The 26,740-nt window shown below is 44.4% G+C and overlaps 1 long non-coding RNA gene across 2 annotated transcripts in view; it reads right to left on the bottom strand.

The window, feature by feature from the left end:
* Positions 1-8,849: 8,849 nt before the first annotated feature.
* LOC130355683 (uncharacterized) overlaps positions 8,850-26,740 on the bottom strand; it is a 28,239-nt gene continuing 10,348 nt past the window's right edge. The window contains exons 3-4 of one of the 2 annotated variants that reach the window (XR_008888627.1): positions 10,128-10,258; positions 8,850-9,145 (exon numbers count right to left, since the gene is read on the bottom strand). This is a non-coding gene — a long non-coding RNA (uncharacterized LOC130355683). The remainder of the gene's footprint in view (positions 9,146-10,127; positions 10,259-26,740) is intronic. The other variant, XR_008888626.1, reaches the window with a different exon arrangement.

The following is a 26,740-nucleotide window of genomic DNA, read 5'->3' as shown; positions in this document are numbered from 1 at the left end:
TTTAGACATTCGTGCCGAACCGAATTGCACATGTCTATTCCATAGCATTGCAGGACCTGCGGGTCACGTGACTAGGTAAACTCTATGGTATTCTGCTTAAGGATCTTTGGAAGCCCGCTGACGTATGCAATCCCATTACTCTGTGTAATGGTGAATGACAGATATTCGGACCAGTCGGATTCACCCCGCCCCCCTGCCCATATAAGGGAGCGGCGGCCATGTTTTCTCTCTCTTGTTCCTGGGCTGTCAAACGAGAAGGATCTGCGCAGCAACTATTGCAGTGAGTTAGGCCCGAGCCTTGCGGCAACGGCTGAGTAAATCAGAATAGAGAGTGTATCAATTCCCAGACACTCTGCAGCATCACCGGACCTAATATAACCCCTAAATCCGGACGGATCTGCAAATATCTACCCTAAATTCAGAGACTTTCTAAATAGCTCAAGGTCCGCAACAACTGTCAGTCACTGAGCGATATAAGGACTGTTTGTATGAGACTGTTACTGTGCCTTGGATGTGTCGCAAGCACTTAAGTAAAGTTGTTCAAGTTCAAGTTCAATCTTTTTGTGGACCTTCAGTCATTTCATGCACCTATCGTTACCGGGAAGGGCGGCGATAGGCCGGAGCATTACCTCAGCATACCAGCCCTCAGCCTGGCGTCATGAACTATAGGGTTAACATTACCCCTCATATACCGATACCATATCACCACTACCATACACCCCCCAAGGTGCTTGTGGGGCACCATACAAGGGGGCCAAGAGAAAAGTAAGGGGGGAGGCGAAGATTTGTCTACAGTTGAAATGTGTAAACTGCGCAATGAGTTCATGCTGCGATCCTCTGATCCGGTCGGCACAGGCGGAGCCGAACTGCTGCCGGAAAAGCGCACGAAGAAAGCCCGCGTTGCGCCACACCCCGCCCCTGGGCGTGGACGCCAAGTGGCTGTATCCCAGCCGAAAGGGAACTCAGAGATGCAGGAGTCGTTTCTGAAGGGACAGGAAGTCGGGGCTGCACCAATAGCGACCTTCCTGCCCAGCGCCATTTTGGAGAAGCCTATTATAAAAGACTCCACGCAGAGCAACCTTTTCAGTTTGCAGAGAGAGCCGGAGAGTACAGACATGGCGGAGCGCAGCGTTCCACGTGGTCAAGTTGGCAAAATGGCTCCGGAAACACGGAAAGTTGTGGCAGTTGCAGCCCAACTTTTTCAAGAGCTTGCTGACCGTCTGCAGCGGTTGTCATTAGACGAAGAAGGGGCCTGCAATCTTCCCCCACTGCCTGATGATGATGACGATTGGCCAGAGACACCTCCAGCGAACAGTGCAGGGACACCTGGAGGTGCGTCACCGGTGAGATTGCCCCCTCACCACAGAACCTGGGGCTCGTGGGCCGAGATCCTGTTGGTGGAGTCTGCTGTGAGTACCCGGCCAGAGGCGGCCTATTCTTCCTCCTCCAGCCCTGAGGTCATTCCTCGATCAAGCTTGCCAAGTGCACGACCGTGCTCACCAAAATTGGCGCAATTGGTGTTCAGAGATGAGCCGGAGCTGATCGAGTACATGCATACTTCAACCGTTACCTGGGAAGACACTCCCACCAATCCCAACTGCGGAGAGGGAAAGGGCGCGTCAAGAAGCCGAGCTGGCCGAATTGATGGAAAAGCTAAAGGCCCGATACAAAGAACTCTACGCTCCAAATACGTACATTTGCCTTATGAAGAAAGAGTGCGGTATCAAGAGAATACCGTGCAAAGGCCATATCTCCATAAGAAATTCTACACCTTGGAGGTTGGTGAAATTGTGGAGTACACCCCCGTCCAGAACCTTCGTGGAGAATGGGCTGCAGCGGTCACCAGACCAACAGCCCCAACACAGCTTCCTTTCAAATATTTCCCGTCAACGGATTGGGAGTCCAATCCCTTCAACTTGAGGCCGACGAGGTCTGCTCCTAAAGCCTCCACCAGCGTACCCAAGGAGGATGAGCCTAAAGAGTCAAGTTCATCATCTTCTATGTACAGTAAAGAGTCAAGTTCATCATCTTCTAAGTACAGCAAAGAGTCAAGTCCACCATCTTCTGTGTACAGTAAAGAGTCAAGTTCATCATCTTCTTCATACCGTCGAGAGTCAAGTTCTGCACAGGGTGAAGAAAACAGGCCAAAGTTGTGGCCACCCAAGTCGGTACCTAGACCCTCTCGGAGCAGTGAGAGTTTGTCTAACCCTGGGGTACCCACAGATGTACCAAGGCCATCTCGGAGCAGTGAGAGTTTGCCAGTTCCTAAGGTACCAACGAAAGGGTCATGGGTTGCTCCTAATTTGGAGATGGTGCTCAAGCCCTATTGCCCCACTGTGATCCCGGCTAGTAAGCCTATAACCCCTTCTCAAGCTGCTTTCCACCACTCTATCCTATCCAATGTGGTGTGGCAAAGCTTTGTTAATTCTAACCCTGCCCCTGATGTTGGCAGATATAGGGGAACCAAGAGAGGCACTACAAGAGTGAAGAAGAACGTCTTCTAAAGAGACTCTAAAGTAATGTCTTATTGTTTTCTGTCTAACCATTTTTGTCTTACAGCAACCAAGTTCAAGAATTGTGCCTAGCAGGACTGTGCTAAGTTGTTCCAGTTCAAAGTTCAGCAACGTAATCACTAAGCTTGTGCCTGACTATTAAGTCAAGAGACTCCTAGCCTGTAGGAGATTCATCAAGGACTGTACCCGGCTGAGTTATGGTTAAGGCCGTGTTTACCTTTCCCTTCCTATGAACTCCTAGTGTAGGTGAACTGCTGATCCTTACACGCCATTTTGTATATTTTCTTTGGACTCTTAGTGTAGGTGGACTGCTGATCCTTACACATCTGCTTTATGTATATACCAGCAGCTTCATAAGAACTCTTATGCTGAATGTTGCACTTATCGGGTGAATGCACCTGAAACATGTTGGAGTGTTGATAAATGTATAGTAAATATGTATATGGTTCAGTACACAGGAAGGTATCCTCGTGTCTGTGTAAATAAGTAGTAAGTAAAGGTTGTACATAGGAAAATAGTCTATTGTCTATGTACATAAAAAGTAAGTTAGAGCTGTACACAGAAAATATCGACGTACTGCACGTGTATACTCAACACTAAAAAAACACAACTAATTCTTGTACATATAAATGTATAAAATGCTAAAGGTGTTTAGTAGGTAATTTCACAGGGGACACCTCGGCTCCTCTGAGGGTAGTATTATTACTGTCGCCCATCGCTAGCACCTGCCTCAACAAAAATAGTAGGGAGGATTCCCTCTTAAAATAGTACCTGCACACATAGTACCTTTGATAACCCACTTCAATGCTCTGCCAATCACTTTTCAGTACCTTAGATTACTCACTTAAATGTACTACTTCAAATTTTTCTAGTACATAAATCAAAATAAATATCTCACTTAAAGAAAACACTTAGGAATTGTAGCATATTGATACCCAATTCCTGCCACTGTTAGGTACACTTCTTCTTTTCTTTATTCATTGGGTGTGTGAGATGCTCTGCCTGGCCAGTAGGTGCTCTTGCAAATACAAAAATAAACATGTAATTCTGAGAATAACCTAATAGGTTGTTTTGAAAGTGCTCTAGGGATAAGTCGCGTGCAGCCGATGGACCCTAGCAGCCACCCTTACTGGGACCTAGCTTCCGGCTAGCCAGTATACGTTTCGTGTACTAACTAACAGGTAACTTATTGTTGGCAAATAGAATGTGTGAGATAATACAAATGCCTAGTCAGCTTGAAGCTAACTGTATAGAAATTTGTACTAATGTCTAGTTAGCCTTATGTATAGAAGTATGTGCTAATGTTCAGTTTAGCCTCATAAAAATGTAAAGAGTGCTAATAAAGTGTCTTAGGAGCTAGCAACTACATGTCAGATAGCTGCCTAATTGTCTAGCTTCAAATGTATTATAAGTTTGACAAAGGTTTATAGGAAGCTAGAAACTAAAGGATAGATAGCTTCATTAAATGTCTAGATAGCATTGAATGTCTAGATAGCATTAAATGTCTAGATAGATTTCTAATTGCCTAATCCAGATACTAGGAAAGGTATCAAAAGAATGTAAATGTGTTTAATCTACTTAGGATGTATAGCAAAAGTACAGATCATCCTGTTCTATAGCATCCTGTTCTAGTCCTAGCCCCTCTGTCTCAGGGGACAGACGTCGAGGCCGACTTATCTTAAGTAAGGGGGTTTGTGGTGTCCCAGTACCGCATCTTATACGGTACCTATGTATGTGTGGGTCCCCATAGCCAGAGTCCCTAGGACGTAGGGATCCCTGTTGTGTAGCCTACCCCTTGTCGCCTCTATTCCAACTAATAGCCTAGTAATTTATGTAAGGGTGATGTAAATATAGTAATATATGTAAATAAATGGTTAATTACCGGTTCCATAGCGTTGCAGGACCTGCGGGTCACGTGATTAGGTAAACTCTATGGTATTCTGCTTAAGGACCTTTGGAGGCCCGGTGACGTATGCAATCCCATTACTCTGTGTAATGGTGAATGACAGATGTCCGGACCAGTCGGATTCATCCCGCCCCCTGCCCATATAAGGGAGCAGCAGCCATGTTTTCTCTCTCTTGTTCCTGGGCTGTCAAACGAGAAGGATCTGCGCAACAACTATTGCAGTGAGTTAGGCCCGAGCCTTGCGGCAACGGCTGAGTAATTCAGAATAGAGAGTGTATCAATCCCTAGACAGCATCACCGGACCTAATATAACCCCTAAATCCGGACGGATCTGCAAATATCTACCCTAAATTCAGAGACTTTCTAAATAGCTCAAGGTCCGCAACAACTGTCAGTCACTGAGCGATATAAGGACTGTTTGTATAAGACTGTTACTGTGCAAGCAAGCACTTAAGTAAAGTTGTTCAAGTTCAATCTTCTTGTGGACCAGTCATTTCATGCACCTATCGTTACTGGGAAGGGTGGCGATAGGCCGGAGCATTACCTCAGCATACCAGCTCTCAGCCCGGTGTCACGAACTATAGGGTTAACATTACCCCTCATATACCGATACCATACCACCACTACCATACACCCCCCAAGGTCTACCTCAATCAGATAACATTTTTTATGTTATAAGGTTCCCTTTAAAGGGGTACTCTGCTGCCTCAGTGTTCGGAACATTTTGTTCTGAATGCTTGGAGCGGGTGTCATGATGTCACAGTCACACCCCCTAAATGTAAGTCTATGGGAGGGAGCATGGAGGCTGCCATGCTCCCTCCCTTAGACTTGCAATGAGGGGGTGTGGTGTGATGTCACGAGGGGCGTGGCTGTTACATCATGACCCCCGCCGCCTGGGTGCTGCACAGAGATCACATGAGTCCCAGATGCGGGCCCACCACGATCAGACACCTTATCCCCTATCCTAAACCAACGCCGGCTGCGGCACCGGGGCTCGTGACGTTACGGCCACACGCCCTCGTGACTTCATGCCATGTCATGCCCCCTCCCATAGACAGCGGGACAATCAGACATCTTATTCCCTATCCTTTGGATAGGGGCTAAGATGTCTATGGTCAAAATGGGCTTTGTCCTTAAGGGGTTATAGTGCCCCCAAAATAAAAAAAGATTAATGTCATCTTGGCTTAGACGACAATGCATATGTGGCAATAAAGTATCTAGTGATCATTTTTACAGCATCTCTGCACCTACAAAGAATTCTTTCTATTTGCAAATATATTACATTTTCACATATGACTTCCACATTGCTTAACCAGTCCAGGCCCCTGGCCAGATCTAAAATCGCTCTTACAGCAAGACATAAAAGAAACTCTTCGGATTATATCTTAACGTACAAATACCAATCCAAATTGTGCATGAATGTTTGTTTTTATGTTCTGTGTCATTACAGTTTAAGAGATAAATGTTGGATCTTCAAACTCTATTCCTCAGGGTCTTGTGCAACTGAAGAATGTGGTTTAGATTTTGTCAAAGTATGCAGACAAGGCATAGTCATATCATTACTAGGCTTTGCTATCACTTCCTTATAATGGGGTCAAACTGCTGAGACACCCTCCAATCTACAGAGGAAGGGGCTACAGTGCTGTGCATAAATTGAGGTTCAGTTGCAGTTCCTGCACAGCACCTAGTCAAAATGTGCACAGTAAAATCGAAACCATGCAAATCCGGATATAGTTTATTGTGGTTGGTTTATAGTCAAACCACCATTCATTATAGACGCGTGTCATCTGCATCCAGGTAAATCTTTTTCCATTCTTATTTGAACCAGGAATAGTGCAAGGATTTTTTTTACCAAGGAGAACCTCATTTTGCAGCCCCTTGTATCCACTGCTTGGCCAGCCACACCCTTTTGGTCTAAAAACCCTATTTTTGTCTGGCCGTAGGCTGTGTGCCAACATTTGTTTATGAACAATACCACCTTACCATGACTAAATAACACTGCCATACCAGAACTCAACACTACCACCATACCATGACTAAATAACACCGCCATACCATAACTCAATAATACCACCATCCCGTGACTGAATAACACCGCCATACCAAAACTGAACAATATCATCATACAATGACTGAGTTGAAATGATCAACATACTATAAAATAATATTAAGATGGTACTGTGACTAAATACAGTGATCATATACACACTTATACACACTAATCAGTAGCATACCATCTACTACAGACTGAACAAATTAATATGTTGTGTGAGGGTCATTTTCTTGATCTGTAGTTCTTATGTGTACCATTTTGGGATAGATGGGACTTTTTATTGCTTTTTATTCAATGCTTTGTGGGATATGATGATACAAAAAAAATGTACATTGTTCACCATGTGGGATCAATAATGTTCTATTTTTAAAGACTGGACATCTCTCACATGTGGCAATACCAAATATGTCCAATAAGTTAAGAGTAGAGATCATTGCTCATTACAAAAAAAAAAAAAGGATACAAAAAACATAGCAAAGGCACTGGATGTTCATAGAGATACTATCACCAGCTGCCACCGGATTCCTAAGGCAGGTGGTTAAAGTAACTGCAAAAAACCTGCGGTAAGACTTGGTGACATTAAGCAATGAGATTTTCATTGTGTGATAGCCTGCGGGATGTAGGGTATGGGAAAGGTAGGTGTGCGGTAATCATAGGGTGCTTGTTAACCCTTGCTATTCGTGACGTCAGGGTGAGGGCTCCTCAGTAATGCTTGTCCTACCGCCACCCTTCCCAAGAGCGATAGGGAGGTAGATAATACTGGATTGGGGTAGATAATAATAGATTGTCCACAACCGGAGAGTTTTCTGAAACAGTGTTAACTTTTAATAAAGGTTTTCTGCAAGCTTCATTAACATAAAATTCTCTAAGCATAACAACAGCTTTCCTTGGAGATTGACAATGGTTGGGACTTTAGCATATAGAGTCTTTTGGTATTGTGCATTGTTCCACTGGATTTAGGGGAATTAGTTGCTGTCCAGTAGTCACGCTAGCATTAGCAGAGATTTAGATTTGAACTCACGATTTTGGTTCTGCTGAGGCCGGAGGTTTTTGAGGCCTAGCGTGTCTTTGAAAGTTGCGTAGCACTGTCCTGTTAGTCCAGCATCCACGAGAGCAGCAACCCAAGAGAGCGATAATGGACTGGGGCTGGACTAACGCTAATTGGTCCATACTGATGTCAATCACCATTACAGAGATTTGTGGGTAACACGTGACCCAAGGACCTCCTAAGGTCCTACAACATACCATAGAGGTTATTTAGCATGGTCACATGACCAAAGGTCCTGCTATGCCGAACAAGGTAAGTACTATACATTCCTATAAAATATATATATAATTACTAAATATATACATACATTAACATTAGAGATAGACTTGAGGAGAGGCGACTAGGGGCTGTCCCACCTGAGGAACCCTACCTGAACGTAGTTACTCTGACTTTGGGGACCTCTACACTAGGTATGGTATGCAATACGGTACCGTGACACCACAATTGGCACAGTAAAGCGACTACTAAACCCTGATGGTCTTCATGCCCAAAGTGTATACCACTTTTGACCCATAAGTACACAAAATGTTGTCTTCAATACGGTGCAATCAAGCAAAGATGAAACCTTTTGAGGCTATGGATTAGTGGTAGTCTGGGATGACAAATATGATGTGAATACCCATCCTATAGTAAAGCATGTTGGTGGCCTGGTAAGGTTTTGGGGCTGCTTTTCTTCCTCTGGCACTGAAAACACTGCAGCATTCTTTCATGGACTCAAACGTATTTCAAAGGCCACCAAGGCTTGGTTTCAGAAGTCCTAGAAGACTTAACTTGAACATTATACAAAATCTTTAGTGAGATTTGAAAAAGGTTGCCGAACACAGACCCAAGAATTTTAGTGAACTGGAAGCCCATGTGGAAAGGAATTCTGCAACAGGTTTTAAGAGCAAAAGGGTGTTCTACTAAGTACTAAAGAGACTTAACATTAAAGGGGTACTACATTGGCCAGCGTTCGGAACTAAATTTTCCAAATGCTGTTTTTGCGCTGCGGAGTTCAGCCACGCCCCTCATGACATCAGAGCTATGCACCTCAATGCAAGTCTATGGGAGGGGGCGTGCCACAGACTGGCATTGAGGGGCGTGGCCGTGACATCATGAGGGGCATGGTCGACCCCCACAGCATGAAAACAGCCAGTGGAGTACCCCTTTTGGGAAGTGAATCATTCTAAGACTGCAGTAGACAGTATAAGTGGCATTTGGTGTTGAATTTGGAACAAACACTTGTTAGTTGTGTTGAGCATGTTACACTGTTCTTGTTTGAATGCTTTTTTGAAAACAGATAGAAAGTGGAGAATAAATAATTTTGATTGCAACTGAATAGGGTCCTTGCCTTGTTTACTACTTAATATATGCAAGTAGTGTGTGTTTGAAGCTTCGATATGCAGCTAAGGTTTTCCAGATCAGTAGTTGCATCCTTTCTTTAGTCTTGCACTTAGTTGACTTTGATGCCTTAAAAGGATGCTGGACCTGAGGTGTTGCAGTCGTTATCTTTAGACAGAAGATACAGTATTAATAGCTCAACGGGCAGGAACTTTTCATATTCCAACCAATGCCATTGTTTAACTAATCCAGGCAATCTAGGCTGAAGGGGAGTCACTTCTCATCCTCACTTCTCCTTACTTTCTCTGGGAAACAGATCCATTACACAGTAGGTAAGTGTTGTCAGATGTTCTTTTAGCATATTCTCATTATAATATATGGGAAGAGAAGCACTAAACTATATGTAACAGAAATATGTTCCAAATGATAGCCAATAAATACGATACCTGGCCAGTGCCAAATTTATGAGGTGTTATAGACATTTTTACTCCTACCTTGACAGCTTTGGAAAAAGGAGTGTGGCTAAGTGCGTAAAAATTCACTAAGATACTGGGGTGGGTGATACTGGGGTAATTCTATACACGTATACAGTATATATTTTTTTACTTTGCTAGAAATTGATGCATCCTACAACAGTAGTAAATAATCTCCACTATAGCTTTAAGTTGGAAAATGTCTTTTTGTATAGTAAATCATAACTACACTGCAAAGAGTGTTGTGTCTGGAAAATCCATGTATATTGCCTACAGTGTAGGGGCAGATGCATAGACAGGTGTTTGTTCATTATTTATCATTTTGTAATATTGTCTAATTGTTCTAATTTCAGATTATAACTATAACTTGAAAAAAACTAAACATATGTGATGTGTGATGATTATATGTATTATATTAACTCATAATTATATTAACTCATAATTATATTATATAACTAAAAGGGATATTCCCATTATGCAAATGTCAAGTTGCCACACTTAAGTAACATTTAGTGAATAAATAAAATCTAACAAAATACCTGTCTGGTGTTGCCCATAACAACCAATCACAGCTCATCTCTCATATCTTAACAATCTCTGGTAAAATGAAAGCTGAGCTTTGACAGTTTTACTGTTAGAATTAATTAATTAATGTATTAATTCATTTATTTGTGCCATTGTCTTAAAATTTTTTTTAACAAACACTGAGCATCGTAGCTTAAAAACTACAGACACCACTGATCTTTGTCATGTGGTAAAACACCTGTAAGTCTAAAATACACTAATTTACTACATCTTCTGTTCAACTATTTACCTGTGTCAGGATGAGCTGCTCCTTTGGACACCATCTAAAAATGGCCATACACGTGGGACTTGTGGCCACACTTGACTGATCAAAGTTCTATGGAACTGTTCATACAAACAATCATGCCAGCAACATGATCACTGTGGGTTAAAAAAGCAAAAAAACTAAACAGCCAGCTGACGCAAAGTGGTGAGGACAAGCAGGGCTCTGTACACTGAAGACAATCAGGACTCTGTACACTGAAGACAAGCAGGGCTCTGTACACTGAGGACAAGCAGGGCTTTGTACACTGAGGACAAGCAGGGCTTTGTACACTGTGGACAAGCAGGGCTCTGTACACTGAGGACAAGCAGGGCTCTGTACACTGAGGACAAGCAGGGCTCTGTACACTGAGGACAAGCGGGGCTCTGTACACTGAGGACAAGCGGGTCTCTGTACACTGAGGACAAGCGGGGCTCTGTGTAGTGAGGACAAGCAGGGCTCTGTACTCTGAGGACAAGCAGGGCTCTGTACACTGAGGACAAGCAGGGCTCTGCAGACTGAGGACAAGCAGGGCTCTGCAGACTGAGGACAAGCAGGGCTCTGTACACTGAGGACAAGCAGGGCTCTGTACACTGCGGACAAGCAGGGCTATGTACACTGAGGACAAGCAGGGCTCTGTACACTGAGGACAAGCAGAGTTCTGTGTACTGAGGACAAGCAGGGCTCTGTACTCTGAGGATCAGCAGGGCTCTGTACACTGAGGACAAGCGGGGCTCTGTACACTGAGGACAAGCGGGGCTCTGTACACTGAGGACAAGTGGGGCTCTGTACACTGAGGACAAGCAGGGCTCTGTACACTGATGACAAGCAGGGCTCTGTACACTGAGGACAAGCAGGGCTCTGCGCACTGAGGACAAGCAGGGCTCTGTACACTGAGGACAAGCAGGGGTCTATACACTGAGGACAAGCAGGGCTCTATGCACTGAGGACAAGCAGGGCTCTGCGCACTGAGGACAAACAGGGCTCTGCACACTGAGGACAAGCAGGGCTCTGTACACTGAGGACAAGCAGGGGTCTATACACTGAGGACAAGCAGGGCTCTGTACACTGAGGACAAGCAGGGCTCTGTACACTGAGGACAAGCAGGGCTCTATGCACTGAGGACAAGCAGGACTCTGTGCACTGAGGCTCTTTGACACAATCCCGGCTCACACAGCAGGATGTTGGACAAGCCAGGAGCCTTTACAGAGCCCTGCTTATCCTGTCCTCACCTCCTGTATTTGGTCTCCTCACAGAGACAGACAGGCAATAGCTGCAGGGACAGCATTTTTTTTCTAAAAATATATACATTTTTTAACCAACGTATATTACAAATATAAATATAATAGTATTATTTACATAATGTAAAAAGTTTTTGCTAACGACACATACACTGTTATCATTTATCCTTATTTTAAGTTTACAATTTAGGGACTTTGGAACAGAATACAATTTTTTTTACAATCGTGGTGTGATGTAATAATGTTTTCAGCTTACAATAGTCACCTCAGACAATGTCATAATTGTAACTTGAGGGATTACTGTGTATATAACAGTAGTGGTCAATCTACTTTTCCTATGACACCGCATAACTAGGCATAGTTGCACTTCTACTGTAGCTTATGGAAAGGATGACTGTTATGGCTGTCATCAAGCTACTTTTTTGGAAACTGATAAGCTAAGTAGAAATTGCTTGATAGATAAGGACAAACTAGTGCTCTTTACTTGAGCTGTATAGGCGCTTTATGAAAAATAGACAGTTTTCTTCTATCTTGGTATGGAACCTAGGAGAAACATGAAATCTCTGCACTGAGCCAAAGTAACATATTTCATATATTATCTCACCATTTGCATTTAAAATTCCTCTGTTGCTGTACAGAGCAGTGTAAACCCCCAAGGCATATTTATTTTATAACTGTATTACTATAAAATGTATTTATTCTGAATAATTACTACATAAATACAGTCATCACAGTCCTAGAATTTCGTTATGAACTCAACTGTTCATTTGCACCCAAATGTTCTTAAAGGGGTACTCCGGCGCTTAGACATCTTATCCCCTATCCAAAGGATAGGGGACAAGATGCCGGATCACGGGGGTCCCGCTGCTGGGGACCCCCGTGATCTTGCACGCAGCACCCCAGTTAAAATCAGTCCGCGGAGCATATTCGCTCCGGGTCTGATTACCGGCGACCACGGGGCAGGCGGTGTGTGACGTCATGCCTCCGCCCCCGTGTGACTTCACGCTCCGCCCTTCAATGCAAGCCTATGGGAGGGGGCGTGACAGCTGATATTAATTGGGGTGCTGCATGCAAGATCACGGGGGTCCCCAGCGGCAGGACCCCTGCGATCAGGCATCTTATCCCCTATCCTTTGGATAGGGGATAAGATGTCTAAGCGCCGGAGTACCCCTTTAAGCAGTTATCTGGTTTTGAGAACAATAGGCTAATAGATGGGGGTCTGCCACTCAGGACCCTCACTTATGTGCCAGAATGGTGAGGAACTGAAAACAATTTCTCTTGCTCTGGAGGCCCCAAGGAATATATGTAGCAATACTTTACTTCTTCTGTGGTGGCATAAATGAAACAAATAAATGAAATGCTTGCCGGTGCGTTCCCTTCCAGTTGGCCACCACAGTGGTTAGAACTGTTGTCTTGGAGCACTGGGGTTCTAAGTGCAAATCCAACCAAAGTTAGTATGTTACTCAAGTGTTTGCATGGGTTTTCTCCACTTACTTCACTTTGCCCACTCACTTCAAAAAACATACAGATACAGGGGCGTAGCTGTAGGGGGGTGCAAAGGTAGCAGTCGTATTGGGGCCCTGGTGCCTTAGGGTGCCCCAAGTGCCCAGATTTTGTATCAGGGCACAGAAGCTACAAGTTATGCCTCTGTTCAGAAAGGTTAATTAGAAATTTAGGTTGTGAGCCCTGCTGGGGACAAGGACCAATGTGAGCGATAACAAGCTCTGTACAGTACTGTGGAGTATGTTGGCGCTAAATAAATAAAGAAATGATTATTGTTAGTAGTAGTAGAAGTATCACCATTGGGAGTTCTTCTAACAAAAAGCATTGTTAAACGTGAAGACCCCCTTTAATCATAGACAGTATCTCACATAAGTGAATTAACTTCTCACATTTTTGTAAATATTTTATTATATTCTTCCATGTGACAACACTGAAGAAATGACACTCTGCTACAATGTACCGCAGTGAGTGCACAGCCTGTATAACAGTGTTCAATGTTGCTGTCCCCTCAAAAAAAACTTAACACACAGCTATTAATGTCTAACCCTTGGCAACAAAAATGAGTACACCCCTAAGTGAAAATATCCAAATTGGGCCCAAAGTATCAATATTTTCTGTGATCGCCATTATCTTCCAGCACTGGCTCAAGCCTCACTAGAACGTCACAGGTTGCCACTGGAGTCCTCTTCCCCTCCTCCATGACAACATCACGGAGCTGATGGATGTCTGAGACCACCATTATCCTTTGAGGATGCCCCACAGATGCTCAACAGGGTCTTAACAGGTCTGGAGACATGATTGGCCAGTCAGTCCATCACCTTTACCCTCTGCTTCCTTAGCAATACTGTGGTTACCTTAGGGGTGTGTTTTTGCATACCTCCCAACCATCCCTGATCCGGCAGGACATTTCTGATTTTGGGGTGATGTCCCGCTCTCCGGGAACGGCCCCACGTGTCCTGCATTCAGAGACAACATCAGGGTATTAATAGCACCGGCCTGCAGTCAGGGGCCCATCTGCCTGCTTTGCTAATTCAAATTGGTATATTTTTTTATGTTTGTGCCGGGTGCCCGTCAGTACTGAGAATGGTCCCGTAGCTGTCAGCAGAATGATTCAGCCTGCAGGCCTTTTCACAGCGCAGGGGCTGACTAAGAGAGAGAAAAGCTCCTCCCCTCTCACTCCCCTGTGTGCTGTGTTTCCAGCAGGCCGGGCTGTGTTTCCTGCTCCACCACAGACCAACACCCACCTGTGCTGCCAGGAAAATAAAGACCCCACTCTGCCCACCCTGATGCTGCCCTTTATAGTAAGTAACTTTGGGGGGGGGGGGGGTGTCAGTTTTGGGAAACAGTGGGAGGTAAATGGGGCCTCAAAACAAAACTACAACTCCCAGCATGTCTTTGGCTTTTTGGGCATACTGGAAGTTGTAGTTTTACAACAGCTGGAGGCACGCTGTTTGGGGAACACTGATCTATCTATCTATCTATCTATCTATCTATCTATCTCATATCTATCTATATATCTACCTATCTATCCCACTGTTGACAGCCCCATTTACTTTCAGCCTATTTAGATGCCAAGACAGCCTATTTAGATGCCAAGACAGTTTCTATACCCCCAGACCCCCCCCCCCCCCCCTACTCATTAAGACACAAAGTAATGAAGAAAACTGCGGCCCCGTAGCTAAATGTGACTACAGGGACACAGTTTTTGCCATCCCCACTCCCTCTCACTCCAACCCCACTACCTGCTCGCTCTCTCACCGCACGATGGGGGGACACATTTTTCTGCATATCACCCCAACACTTAGACGGACTGTGAAGCACTGCCAGAAAAACGCGCCACAGCTTTTCTCCCTTCCTTCCACCTGCCCGCACCACACATCTACCACCCGCCCATTAGCTGTTGCAAGACTATAACCCCCGGCATGTCCTGACTGTAAGGGCATGTTGGAAATTGTAGTCTTGCAACAGCTAACGGGCAGGTGGTTGATGTGCAGTACGGCTGGTATATGTGTGGCGTGGCGGAGAAAGGCTGAGGAGTGCTGTTCTGGCTGCGCGTCTGTCCAAGCAGCAAGGAGATGTGCGAAAGTAGCAGGTCCTGGTATTATTGATAATATAGGTCTCGGTATACAGGACTTGGTTGTGTAGTGAAAAATAACTTATCCCCTATCCAAAGGATAGGACTCCCCGCGATCTCCTGAACAGGGCCCTGGCAGTCTGCTGGAAGGGGGTGTGCAGAACACCACACGGATTGCTGGCCTACATGCCCCCTCCATGTATCCCAAAGGGATACATGGAAGGGGTCTGTCGGCCGCAGCTTCCTGCGGGGGTTGGAATGGCCGCTTTTGGCAGACTGCGGGGGCCCCGTTCAGGAGATCGCGGGAGTCCCAGTGCTTGGACCCCCCCCCCCCCCCCCCCCGCAATCTATAACTTATCCCTTATCTTTGAATAGGGGCAAAGTTATTTTTCGCTGTACTACTCCTTTAAGAGGTATTCCCATTCTGCAGGTGCAGGTGTGGTTAGGGCGTGACTGAGGGCATGGTTAGGGGTGTGGCCATAAATGTGGTTAGGGGCGTGGCTTGTCCCTCTTTACTCTTAGCAAAAGTTGCAAGGTGTGTGCTTGGGTTCATTATCATGTTGGAATTCTGCCCTGTGACAGGGTCTCCAAAGGGAGGGGATTATGTTCTGCTTCAGTATGCCACAGTTCATGTTGGCATTCACTAAACTGTAGGTCCCCAGTGCCAGCAGCATTCATGCAGGCCTAAATCATGACATTCCCACAACTATGTTTGACATAAGGCAAGACACAAATATATTTGTACTAATCACATTTTAGCCACCACACATACGCTTGACACCATCTAAACGGAATAGATTTATCTTGGTCTCTTTGCACCACAGGACTTGGTTCCAGTAATCCATGACCTTAGTCGACTTGTCCTCAGCAAACTGATTGTAAGCTTTATTAAGCATTATCTTTAGAAGATGCTTCTTCTGAGATGACAATCATGCAGACCAATTTGATGCAGTGTGCTGGACCCCCACCCCTTCGATCTTTGCAGCAATATTGGCAGCACTCATACGTCTATTTCCCAAAGAAAACCTGTGGATATGACTCGGAGCACAGCTTCTTCGGTTAACTATGGTGATACCTGTTCTGAGTGGAACCTGTCCTCTGAAACCGCTGTATGACCTTGCCCACCACGCTAAAGCTCAGTGTCAGGGTCTTGGCAATCTTCTTATAGCCTAGGCTACCTTTATGTATAGCAACATAAAGGTGCCATTTTGATCTTTCAGTGACCAGTATTAGAGTAAGAGAGCGATAACACCAAATTTAAGACAGCTGCTTCCTATTCACATCTGAGATCTTGTAACACTAACGAGTCACATGATAGTAGGGAATGAAAATGGCTAATATGGTCCAATTTAGACATTTCCACTTAGGGAGTACTCCCTTTAATTGCCAAGGTTTAGACCCTAAAGTGGTATTCCAGGATTTTTTTCATTTGATCATGCCACAGGGGCAATAAAATTGCAATTTTTATGTGATCTTTGCCCAGATGTTAATTTTTAGCAGCATACAAAATGAGTGTTGTCTCAGCTTTTCCCAGGTTGCAATGCAGCCCGAGACATTAGATCACTAATCAGGTGTTGAGAGGGAGCCTGTCTGAGCTTCAATGGGTGGAGCGACCGCTGGGTGGGAGGGAAATCATCTTCAACAGGGCTGCAGGGAATTGTAGTTTCAAGAACAGCACAGCATACATGGCAGCTCAGCTGTGCTGCAATGGGTTAAGTGGCTGTTGTGTGGGAGGAGGGAAAGTGACCTCACACTTACAAACAAGGGATCCTGGGATCCAGGATCCAGGAACTCCAACAGGTAATAGCCATTTCACAAAAAGAAAGAAGCAGCATTAGGGTGGACTCACAACATAGCCATTTAGCCCCATGACAAGCACAGATTCTTCCTAAGCATGTCCATTACTGTCTGGCAGGTAAGTACTAAAGTCACCTGATGTTGGATAACCCCTTTAATGGCTGTTTGCTGAGTTATTTTGAGGGAACCCACCATTACCCATTGTTATACAGGTTGTGCACTCACTACTTTACATTGTAATTGTCATTTTTTCAGTGTTGTCACATGAAGATATATAAAAAAAATTCAAAAATGTGAGGGGTGTACTTGTGAGACACTGTAATTTACTAGCAAAGAACTCCAGCCAAACTACATATTATCCCTTAAAGGGGTACTCTGCTGCTCAGCGTTTGGAAGCAACTGTTCCAAACGCTGGAGCAGGTGACGGGAGCTAGTGATGTCACACTCCGGCCCCCTCATGACATCACACCCCGCCCCCTCAATGCAAGGCTATGGGAGGGGGCGTGGCAGCCATCACGCCCCCTCCCATAGACTTGCATTGAGGGGGCAGGGAGTGACGTTATGAGTGGGGGGGGAGGGGCTATGACGTCACGAGCTTCCGGCACCGGCTCCAGCGTTTGGAACAGTTTGTTCCCAACGCTGAGCAGCGGAGTACCCCTTTAAGCATTGCTAATATATACCTGGATAATTTGTATGCTCATGGGTTCAGTCAGACTCACTCACAAGCTATATTACTAATAGTCTGACCTGTAACATTATATGCATAAGTAAAATAAAACTCCTCCTAGAATCTCTTACTTTCAGCCTTGACAGGGCTTTCTGCAAGAGAAGGGGATCAGGAATGTGTAAAATTCTGTAACTTTATTAAACGTACATTGTTTCACCACTAAACCACTTTTTGGGTTTAGGGTGGAGATTTCTTTAGCCAGTATTAAATAAAGCACATTCCCTGCTGCCCATGATATAAGGCAGGGTCGCGGTGACATTAGCCGGGAATGGAGTGCTATCCAGATGTTATTGAGGAATTACCTCTGGCTTCATTGTACCTAACAGCAATGGGGCTCAGGTATCAATAGTGTCTTTGTCTTTACTACACATTCTTTATCATTATGGGGTTGGCAAAACTTGTTCTTCCCATGACATACTTTAACTGATGTCAGATGGGGAAGATTGTAGGACAGGTCTAGTCTTTTGGAGTGTGACTTTAAAAGTGTGTCACAAAAATAGTAGCAGTTTTGTGGTCCAATATAAGAACACAATATGGACCAATTCAAGTGAATTTTACATTGATACATGAGCCTTGCTGTGTTTTACTCGTTTATTAAGTGTAATGAGTTTCATACAAAGAATGTGTTATATCTTTTCCTAAGTTAAACAAATGTTATTTACTGTAAGTTGCATTAACATTGTATAAAATAATAATATTTAATAAAATAATTGCTAAAAAAAACAAATTTGATGGGTGTAAAAATAGTGTCTGTCAGATATGGTACACATATTTTTGTTCTTTAAAGAAAATAAATAAATAAATAAATAAGAAATAGATAAATAATAGAGAAATAAAAATAATAATTATTATAATTCATATGTTTTTATGTTTCTCTCTCTTTTTAGATTATTCTAAAGCTAATGCACATGTGTAAAAAATATTGTATGATTAAACAGATCGAAACACACATTGATATGATTTAATATGATTTATATAGACAATAATGTAAAAAAAACAAAAACGAATACGCTTAAAATCTGCTTTTGAATCGGAACTGAAAATCTTCCCGCAAAAATGTGTGCAAAAACATAAACAGTCCAAAATAGGTGCATAGTTATTAGGGGAGACCTAATAACTATGCATAAACACATCAGGTAACAGTACAGAGATCTCTCCCATGATCTAGTTATATCCAGGACTGTATCTATAACAACAGGGCATTCTGGAGCGTAATAATGTAGGTTATAAGTACTAGATTTTTAGGGACAGAACGTTGATCCACACTTTCTTCTTATTTTTTTACTTCTTTTTTTTACACAGTAGGGACACAATAGGGATACAGATTGAACTTGATGAACTCTATGGGGAACATTTCTCATTGTCTTTAGATCCTTTTTTTTTTTTTATATTTATTTATTAATTTTTTGCTTATTTTGGGGGAAATGTCATATATTTTGTCATATAAATGTCATGTATTTTGTGAAATGTCACACATGCACCAAATCACTTTTTTATTTATTTTTTTTGCCACTTTTGGCTGTTAGCAAAAATCTGCAAACGATTTTACAAAAGTCAATTTCAGTTTTCACTTTGCAGTGGTGATGAATATATCAAATGCAAATGTCACACAAAAAGAGATCGACGAGCCCAGACCTGGCTTAGGCTGGGTTCACATATATCAGGCGTCCAGCACAGTTTCCCTCCAGCGTGCACCAGAGGGAAACTGATGCTAGAACTGATCCCGATCATCCAGTGAATCAATTTTGACACCGGATGGTTGGACACGCCGGACAGCATTGGACAGGGGAACGCCGCTGTCCAGAAACAATGGACGCCGGATGCCATACAACTGATGACAACTTGCCAACTGCCTTCAGAGAGCACTTTTTGTGCAGTGCAGTAAGGCTGGGTTCACATATGTCCGGCATAGGTGAACTCAGCCTAAATCTCGACGCAACTGATGCCACAACTGATGACAACTTGTCATCAGTTGTATGGCATGCGGCGTCCATTGTTTCTGGATGGTGGACAGTAAAACGCAGTAAGCTGCGTTCCCCCGTCCGGTGCCCTCCGGCATGTCCAACCATCCAGCGTCAAAATTGAGACGCTGGATGATTGTAAACTGTCCCATTCAAATGAATGGGATCAGTTCTAGCATCAGTTTCCCTCCGGTGCACGCCAGAAGGAAACTGTGCCGGACGCCTGATATATGTGAACCCAGCCTTAGAGAAGAGGAGGAATCATCCAAAATGGTGTTCTGAAGTGATAGTATGATAAATATGTCACACATAAGCAAAACCAAAGCAGAAATAAACAACTTCAAAACATACTTTCTAAAGACAATGGGGGGCATTTACTAATCTTTTACTATGTAGTCTGGTTTTTACCCTGTTTTTTTCTACTTCATTTTTGACTATGTGCGACAAATTTACTTAATTGCTGCACGGCATTAATAAATTTGGCACACATAGGCAAAAGTGGGAAATTTACTTCATGTAGTAGAAAAAATAGTCTGTTCCTTTTTCCTGCTGTCTGAATAGGTTTGGCTGCTGGTTTCCTTCTGGATCTTTTGTTTTTGAGTTTTTTTTTAGCTTTTTCACCACATCTAAATAATTCAATAACTACAGTGGTCCCTCAAGTTACAATATTAATTGGTTCCAGGAAAACCATTGTAAGTTGAAACCATTGTATGTTGAGACCATAACTCTATGGAAACAGGGTAATTGGTTCTAAAGGCACCAAAATGTCATCCAAAAATAGGAAAAAGTGACAAAGAAAAATAAGTAGATAACTGATATAGATAAAGCAAATCCTTACATATAAAAGTAATAAAGATCTGCTGGGAGCTGTAAATCACTGTCTATGTCAGTGTTTCCCAAGCAGGGAGCCTCCAGCTGTTGCAAAACTATAACTCCCAGCATGCCTGGACAGCCAAAGGCTGTCCGGGCATGCTGGGAGTTGTAGTTTTGCAAAAAATGGGGCCACCCTGCTTGGCAAACACTGGTCTATGTAGAGGACAGGAGCTTCTTCAGGGGTCCTGTACAGTACAGGCAATGTCCAAAACAAGTAATGGAGTCGCCCTCACCTGGTGTCCAAAAGAGCAGCTAACCCTGATACAGGTAAAGTGTACAGAACATGTAATACCAGTCAGTGCATACACTTCAGTAATACAGGGGTTTTACCAGTGAATGCCCATTTTGATTGGTTGGTTCTTCCAGCCATTGACACGTTTTACAGATCTGGACTGTCTGTAGCATTGTATGTTGAGTCTGGTTTCAACTTACGATGGTCCAGAAAAGACCATTGTATGTTGAAACTATTGTATGTTGAGGCCATTGTAAGTTGAGGGATCACTGTAAATTGTAGTCATGGCTCAGAAGTGGTAAACGGCGTTTAGTGTGTGTGTGTGTGTTTATTACATTTTTTTAACACAGTTTTTTTCTCCCTAAATGTACTTACACTTTTATTTTTTTTGGTTACTTCTTCTACAGATCTGTGTATCCTGTGGACTCCTTCGGATTCGGTGGACTACTTCGATGACCAGCGTTTTTCTTTGCTTGATGTTAATAAAATGGTTAACGAGGGCTTGTGGGGGAGTGTTTTTTGTAATAAATTTTTTTTAAAACCTGTTGTGTTTTATTTTTATTTTACTTTACTAGACAGGCTTAGTAGTGGAAGCTGTCTTATAGACTGAGTCCATTACTAAGCCGGGCTTAGCGTTAGCCACAAAAACAGCTAGCGCTAACCCCCAATTATTACCCCGGTACCCAACACCACAGGGGTGCCGGGAAGAGCCGGTACCAACAGGCCCGGAGCGTCAAAAATGGCGCTCCTGGACCTAGGCGGTAACAGGCTGGCGTTATTTAGGTTGGGGAGGGCCAGTAACAATGGTCCTCGCCCACCCTGGTAACGTCAGGCTGTTACTGTTTGGTTGGTATTTGGTTGAGAATAAAAATAGGGGGACCCTATGCGTTTTTTTAATATATTTAATTATTTATTTAAAAAAAAAAAACGCATAGGGTCCCCCCTATTTTCATTCTCAGCCAAATACCAACCAAACAGTAACAGCCTGACGTTCCCAGGGTGGGCGAGGACCATTGTTACTGGCCCTCCCCAGCCTAAATAACGCCAGCCTGTTACCGCCTAGGCCCAGGAGCGCCATTTTTGACGCTCCAGGCCTGTTGGTACCGGCTCTTCCCGGCACCCCTGTGGCGTTGGGTACCGGGGTAATAATAGGGGGTTAGCACTAGCTGTTTTTGTGGCTAGCGCTAAGCCCAGGTTAGTAATGGACTCTGTCTATAAGACAGCTTCCACTACTAAGCCTGTCTAGTAAAGTAAGAAAAAAACACAACAGGTTTTAAAAAATTTTTATTACAAAAAACACTCCCCCACAAGCCCTCGTTAACCATTTTATTAAAATCAAACAAAGAAAAACGCTGGTCATCGAAGTAGTCCACCGAATCCGAAGGAGTCCACAGGATAAACGGATCTGAAATGAGAAGAAAACAAAAAAATGGGTTAGTACATTTATTATCATCTCCCGCCCCGCACGACTACAACTGCCAGCATGCCCTTACAGTAAGGACATGCTGGGAGTTGTAGTTGTGTGGTGCAGGAGATGTGTGAGCAGGTGATAATAAATGTGACAAGCTTGTCCCCTGCCCCCAGCTGCAGGACTACAACTCCCAGCATACCCTTACAGTAAGGTGGGGCGGAGGCCGGGCACAGTGTTTCCCAACCTGGGACTTGTAGTTTTGCAACATCTGGAGGCACCCTGGTTGGGAAACACTGTTTTAGGCCAGTGTTTCCCAACCAGGGTGCCTCCAGATGTTGCAAAACTACAACTCCCAGCATGCCTGGACAGTCAAAGGCTGTCTAGGCATGCTGGGAGTTGTAGTTTTGCAACATCTGGAGGCAACCTGGCTGGGAAACACTGGCCTAAAACAGTGTTTCCCAACCAGGGTGCCTCCAGATGTTGCAAAACTACAAGTCCCAGCATGCCTGGACAGTCAAAGGCTGTCTAGGCATGCTGGGAGTTGTAGTTTTGCAACATCTGGAGGCAACCTGGCTGGGAAACACTGGCCTAAAACAGTGTTTCCCAACCAGGGTGCCTCCAGATGTTGCAAAACTACAAGTCCCAGCATGCCTGGACAGTCAAAGGCTGTCTAGGCATGCTGGGAGTTGTAGTTTTGCAACATCTGGAGGCAACCTGGCTGGGAAACACTGGAATAAAACAGTGTTTCCCAACCAAGGTGCCTCCAGATGTTGCAAAACTACAAGTCCCAGCATGCCTGGACAGTCAAAGGCTGTCTAGGCATGCTGGGAGTTGTAGTTTTGCAACATCTGGAGGCAACCTGGCTGGGAAACACTGGCCTAAAACAGTGTTTCCCAACCAGGGTGCCTCCAGATGTTGCAAAACTACAAGTCCCAGCATGCCTGGACAGTCAAAGGCTGTCTAGGCATGCTGGGAGTTGTAGTTTTGCAACATCTGGAGGCAACCTGGCTGGGAAACACTGGCCTAAAACAGTGTTTCCCAACCAGGGTGCCTCCAGATGTTGCAAAACTACAAGCCCCAGCATGCCTGGACAGTCAAAGGCTGTCCAGGCATGCTGGGAGTTGTAGTCTTGCAACAACTGGAGGCACCCTGGTTGGGAAGCCTGCGCAACTTACCGGCTTCCGTAGGATCCAGCGCTGCACGACACTGCCGCGCGACACTGCCGCGCGACAGTGCCGCGCGACGATCTCCGACAGCGATCGTCGCTGGAGCTTCGGAAGGGTAAGTGAACTTCTTCGCCGGTCCCCTTCAGCTGTTTAGTTTTGCAACAGCTGGAGGACTACAGTTTACAGACCACAAACCAGGGGTCTGCAAACTGTGGCCCTCCAGCTGTTGCAAAACTACAACTCCCAGCATGCCTGGACAGCCAATGGCTGTCCAGGCATGCTGGGAGTTGTAGTCTTGCAACATCTGGAGGCACCCTGGTTGGGAAACACTGTTTTAGGCCAGTGTTTCCCAACAAGGGTGCCTCCAGCTGTTGCAAAACTACAACTCCCAGCATGCCCGGACAGCCAATGGCTGTCCAGGCATGCTGGGAGTTGTAGTCTTGCAACATCTGGAGGCACCCTGGTTGGGAAACACTGTTTTAGGCCAGTGTTTCCCAACAAGGGTGCCTCCAGCTGTTGCAAAACTACAACTCCCAGCATGCCCGGACAGCCAATGGCTGTCCAGGCATGCTGGGAGTTGTAGTCTTGCAACATCTGGAGGCACCCTGGTTGGGAAACACTGTTTTAGGCCAGTGTTTCCCAACAAGGGTGCCTCCAGCTGTTGCAAAACTACAACTCCCAGCATGCCCGGACAGCCAAAGGGTGTCCAGGCATGCTGGGAGTTGTAGTCTTGCAACATTTGGAGGCACCCTGGTTGGGAAGCTTGCGCAACTTACCGGCTTCCGTAGGATCCAGCGCTGCACGACACTGCCGCGCGACACTGCCGCGCGACGATCTCCGTCAGCGATCGTCGCTGGAGCCTCGGAAGGGTAAGTGAACTTCTTCGCCGGTCCCCTTCAGCTGTTTAGTTTTGCAACAGCTGGAGGACTACAGTTTACAGACCACACACCAGTGGTCTGCAAACTGTGGCCCTCCAGCTGTTGCAAAACTACAACACCCAGCATGCCCTGACAGCCAAAGCCTATGGCTCTCAGGGCAGGAGCCCGGGCTGACATTACAGTGCAGCCGCCCGGGCTCCTCATACGGTCTCCCCGCTACCCACCCCCCCCCTTGTCTCCCGCCCGGGCTCCTCATACGGCCTCCCCGCTACCCCCCCCCCCCCTTGTCTCCCGCCCGCGCCGCTCAGCTCCCGCTGCTACAAGACTACAACTCCCAGCGTGTCCTCACTGTAAGGCCATGCTGGGACTTGTAGTCTTGCAACAGCAGACAGATGGGAGTTGTGTGGTGCTGGCAGGTGAGAGGGGGGGGGATATAAATCACTGCAGTGTCCCGGTAGCGCAGTGAGGGTAGCGGGGAGAAAGTATGTCGGAGCCCGGGCGGCAGTAGCTTTTCCTGCTCCATGTTGGAGCTGGAGTAAATGTAGTCAATTTTTACGGCCGTTGCGACAGTTTATTGCGCAACTGCGACTGTCTCAGTTAATAAATTCCTGACCACTGCAAGTCAAAACTGAAAACTTGCGTAAATTAAGCGGGAATTTTTTTTTTGACTTTCTAGCTCTTGCTAGGGAAAGTCGCACAATTTATAGGGTAGGCGCAATTGCGACAATTTTGCGCCAAAAATAGTCAGAAAAAAATGACTAAACCCCTTAGTAAATGCCCCCCAATATTGATCTCAATATGTTACTATTTGTTGGATATGCTTGGTCAATAGAAGTCAACAGCTACATCACTGTATATATGACTCTACAGTGATCCCTCAATTTACAATGGTCACAACATACAATAGTTTCAACATACAATGGTCTTTTCTGAACCATTGTAACTTGACACCAAACTCAACATACAATGCTACGGACAGTCTAGATCTGCCAAATGTGTCAATGGCTGGAAGAACTGGCCAATCAGAATAGGCATTCACTGGTAAAACCCCTATATTCCTAAAGTGCATGCACTGAATTCCTGTCTGGTAGCGCCCCCTACAGTAACAGGGAGGTATTACATGTTCTGTACTACTCTTTACCAGTGCCAGGGATAGATGTTTCAGGTGAGGGCGGCTCCATTTAACTTTTTGTAGGACACTGTGTGTACAGGACCCTGAAGAAGCTCCTGTCCTCTACATAGACAGTGATTTACAGCTCCCAGAAGATCTTTCTTACTTTTATATGGATTTGCTTTATCTGTATTAGTTATCTACTTATTTTTCTTTAATCCTCACTTTTTCCTATTTTTTTATGACATTTTGGTGGCTTCAGAACCAATTACCAGGTTTCCATAGCGTTGTGGTCTCAACATACAATGGTTTCAACATACAATGGTCATCCTGGAACCGATTAATCTTGTAACTTGAGGAACCACTGTGTATGATTTTTAAGGATAGAATTGTATGTTTAAACTCGGCAGGTGCTAAAATCGTGATCTGAACGCAGCCTAATCCCAATGGCAGATACTTTGCTACCTTTGTGGCTAATGCATTAACGTATTAGGCTTAGTTCCCCCCCCCCCCCCCCATGTTTTTGCAATACCGTTCCCGTATCAGGTTGTTGATAAAAAACGGATTCCTCAAAACCTGACTAAACTGTATCAAAATGTGTGTACAAATTTGAATCCGTATACGGTTAAAAACTGTATTCAGTTTGATAAATGATGTCCAGTTGCATCCGTTTTTTAAGAAAAAAAAGTATACGTTTTTAACTTTTCACTCCATTATGAATAAAGTTTCACTTTTTTGATTGAAATTCCAAGAAAAAAACTGTGCAAAGCCAAAAACCATATGTTGAAACCATACGGTTCTGAACGGTTCCAATTGTCTCCCATGTTTAAAAAAAACATATATGTTTCAATACGGTTTTTCACCCGGACAAAAAACCATGATAGGCTGCATGCACACCACGTTTTTGCAATACAGTTCTTGTATCAGGTTTTTGATGAAAAACGGATTCCTCAAAACCTGACTAAACTGTATCAAAACGTGTGTACACATTTTAACCCATATACAGTTGAAAACCATATACGGTTTGAAAAATGATGTCCGGTTGCATCAGTTTTTTTTAAGTAAAAACCGTATATGTTTTTAACTTTTCACTCCATTTTGAATAAAGTTTCACTTGTTTGATTGAACTTCCAAGTCAAAAAACGTATGGTGAAAACTGGATGAAACCGTAAGCACATACAGTTCTGTACGGTTCCCATTGACTCCCATGCTAAAAAAAAAACTTATACGGTTTAATACAGTTTTTCACCCGGACCAAAAAACGTGGTAGACTACGGTTTTGGGTACGGGGAAAAAAACGGACAAAACCGTATAAGACGCAAAACGGACTAAACCGGATGATGCGTTTGACATATGGTTTACAATGTTAAGTCATTGCATACAGTTTTCTATACAGTTCCATACGGTTTTTAACTTGAAACCGTATACGGGAACTGTATAGCAAAAACGTATTGTGCTTGCACCCATAGACTATGGTTTTGGGTACGGGGAAAAAACTGACAAAACTGTACAGGATGCAAAACGGACACAACCTGATGTATTTTTTGGCATACGGTTTTCAATAGAGAGTCAATGCATACAGTTTTCAATACGGTTCTGTACGGTTTTCAAATTGAAAACGTATACG

Source organism: Hyla sarda, chromosome 2 (genome assembly GCF_029499605.1).
Source record: "Hyla sarda isolate aHylSar1 chromosome 2, aHylSar1.hap1, whole genome shotgun sequence".
Lineage (NCBI taxonomy): Eukaryota > Metazoa > Chordata > Amphibia > Anura > Hylidae > Hyla > Hyla sarda.
This window is presented reverse-complemented; position numbering and strand designations above follow the sequence as displayed.